This window comes from Athene cunicularia (assembly GCF_003259725.1).
Source record: "Athene cunicularia isolate RWA chromosome 8 unlocalized genomic scaffold, athCun1 chr8_part1, whole genome shotgun sequence".
Classification (NCBI taxonomy): Eukaryota; Metazoa; Chordata; class Aves; order Strigiformes; family Strigidae; genus Athene; species Athene cunicularia.
Genome location: NW_020799109.1, coordinates 15,971,408 through 15,974,975, shown reverse-complemented (window position 1 = coordinate 15,974,975; position 3,568 = coordinate 15,971,408).

Below are 3,568 nucleotides of genomic sequence, written 5' to 3'. Positions count from 1 at the left end.
TATAAGAGACAGTCATAGACTTCTTGAGCCTGCGACTGTCTATCTCCGGTGCACCAGGCATGTGTCCGTGTCAGGCCCCATCAGGGATATGGGTTGGGTAGCTGTGGTACCAAGCTCCTGCCTGTTTCCCCTTGTGCTTTCTTCCCTGATGCTGGGACCCTGTGCAGGAACTGATCACCTCTGTGTGATGCAGAAGTCTCTGTAGCAGCAACGCAGCCATGGTGCTCTGCGCTGAGTGATGTGTCAGTGCTGCCGCAGGGAACAGCAAGATCAGGGAATAAGCTTGAATCTTGTGCCACTGGGCAAGGCTGCTCTGAGGGAGTCAAGAACACATTATGTTCCTGATGCACCACTTGTAGAAGCTACTGAGAATCAGGGGGCTTTGACAGGGCACAGTGAAGTTACCCAAGCATACCATCTGCCAAAGGCTCCGAAGCAGAGCCAGGCCGTTGCACTTTGGGTGAGATGCCCCAGCCTCTGCACCTAGCATGAGCCCTTGCTGTGGCCACCAACAGCAGGTGGGCTCTGCCCCCTGCCCACCCACTGCATGTCTGCATGGGCACGGTGAGGCATGTGTTCATCTGCCTTGAGTGCTGGAGCCCAAAGGATTCCAGAGGATCTGGAAGATGATTTCTGCTTACCCCCTAAGGCTGTGCTTGCAGGCTGAATATACATACTGGGTGAATTTGTTTTTCAGAAAATTGCCTTAGGAGATGGTGTAGACATAACCATTGATATCACAGAGATTGTTGGCAGCTTAAGTCATCAGGAGTTTTGCACAAATTTCAGTAGAAATGGTATTGTACTTTTAAGTTTATCTGTATTAATTCATCAGCATTCTCCCAATTAATACACACACGTCCAGCCATTTTTATTACTGTCTGAACACACATTCATTTTTTATATTGAAGTTTGTTAATGCAAAGCAGAATGTGATTCTGCTGAATTGTTAAAAATGTAGATCTTCAGTAAATTAATTAAAAGAGAAGCAAGTTATTTGGTTCTTAAAATCAGTAGAAACCAATGAAGAAACATGGCACTTACCTATGACCATGCGGAGTGGAAAGGTAATCAGTGACTAGTTTTTGAAAACACTTGACAACATTCTGTAAAAGTGGTGTCATTTTGCTTTCCCCAGCAGCTTTGGTACCTTCAGTGAAGGCACATAAGGGGTTTTATTGTTTGGATGTGAGTATTATGGTTCGGAAAGGTAATGTCCTTAGTACCAAAAGGAGTATGTTTGAAAGACAGGCATAAATATACAGTTATAGAAAGTTTAAATGCTGTCACGGTACCTTGTGCTGCAAAGTGATGGGGAGCTGACAGCAGGCAGTGTTTGGGCACTACGCGGCAGCAGCAGTAAAGTGGTGAACTGGTGGGTTTGCTGCTTGCCTGCAGGGCACATGGAGCAGTGATGGGAAGCACAGACTTCCCAGGTAACCCTGAAGCCGAATCCAGCAGAAGCCGGGGCTTTGCGTGACCCCCAGAGCTGGGCTCCATGGGGGGTGTCTGGCATGAGCTCCCAGCTGTGGATACCAAGGCTGGAGCACATTTTTGGGGGACTCTTATTTTCCAGCCCCCATGCTTAGGTGTGAGGGGTGCAATGAGCTCAGCAGTAACCCCTCTGGCAGGAGATCCATGGGTGAGCATCACCCAACCACCATGGCAGCTGGAGACTGTGGGGGGACGCAGGCCGTGGGTGTTCACCTTGCGAAGGGCCGTGGGGAGGCCTCAACCAGCCTTGGACCCTCTCCTCCACTGCCACTGTAGAGAGAGCTGAGCACAACTCAAGGAAAATGCTGTCCAGGGCAAGTCCTGGGCACAGCAAAATTTTTCATCACACTCACAATGTTAGGATTTTTTTTCCCTTTCTCTTTTTAACTCAGGTTATACCCTTCAGAGAAATATGAAGTGTGAAAGGGCTGTGAGTGTATGGGGGGACAGGCTGGGGGTTGAAATCATTCTTGATGTACTGGAGAAATTATCTAGAAAATAAGAGGGTTCAGTTCTATAAACAACCCCCCCCCAAAGGCACATCCCTCGCCAACACACTTTGCCTTCAAGTGGAGCGTAAGTATCGATGATCCCACCCTGTGGCAGTGGCACGGCTAGGGTGACTGGGGATTCAGTGTTTTCTGCACAAAGCAGGGGGTTGGGTGGGATGGGGGTGAGACCCTGCAAGCCCTGACCTGGGAGGCTGGGGAATTTGGGGAGACCCTGCTGCCAGGCACAGTCCATACAGCCCCCAGGGAGGACATTTATTCTGAGGAGTATTATGGTGTGTGGTGTTTTAGTGATCTAGTTTTATAATTTTGAGACACATGTATACAAACTGTTGCATTTAATCTGCCATCACAGCAGCACTCTTCTGCTTGCACTGCCACTGACCTTGAGTCCTCTCTGCTTGCAAGCTGCCTGCTGTGCAGCTGCATATAGTTATGCCATAATATATTAGCTTTTGAGCCTCAGTTACCAGTCATCAGTAGCTATATACTCAAATCCTTTAGCTACATTTACCATTTATCAAATCCTCAAAGATGTGACACAAGGCACTTGTGTGGCTTGGCTTTTCTATCATGTGCCATCAGTTTTACAAAGGAAGAGGTTAAAACAAATGAGACCAGAATATAGTGCCAGTAAAATCACTGTGAAGTATTTGCCATGCTTCAAAATTATTGGGTTGTTTGGTTTGGTTTTGGTTTTTTTTTTTTTTTTTATTATCCTATAGATGCAATCTTTAATCTAGGAACAAAATCCACAGACATTATAAATTATATCCCAACTGCCAATTATAAAAATCCATCAGCTAAAGAGCATTATGAAAACTAAGCTGTCTTGGATAGGAGCCACTGTGGAGAGCTTTTTGGCAGAAAATGGACATCTCAGCTCGATGATGTCCTTGATTGAAGAATAAAGAATGATTGAAGAAAGTTGGCAGCTGTGCAACAAGAAAATGCAGAGTTGCAGAACTAAAGAACTGATAACCAGGATGCCGAAGGTAGAGTTAACCTTTTAGCTTAGCCAATCAGTGGATGGACTAGAGCATGTGGACAGCAAATGCACAGTACACTGTAACCAGTTATAATAACGCAGCCTAACTTGTGCTCACTGACACAGCTTTGAAGATAGTATAAATTCTCAGTGTAATTACAATGAAGGTCTCTGTCTGTTTACACTGTACACAGGGTCGGTGTCTCCGTCTCCTCAAATGGTGACCCTGATGTGATGGTCATAAACAATGCACTGACAGAAGAACGGTAATGTTCCGGAGGAGTCGTCTCAGTTGAACAATCTCCTGTTGGCTGGACCAGTCAGGAACCAAAGGAGAACAGAAGAATACATGGCCACAATCACCTGCATCTGTTAATAGGTGAGCAACCAAGAAATGCGGTGGGAGATAATATGTCAAGTGATGAAAAAGCATGGTAAAAATTTTGAAACATATTCTGAAGAAAAGAGGTGTAGTGTATGATGAAAAGACTTTAACTTTTCTGTTAGCATAGTTAAAAGGAAAAAAAAATCTACCTGCAGAGATGCCACAAGCTTTTGAACCGGGACTATGGAAAAG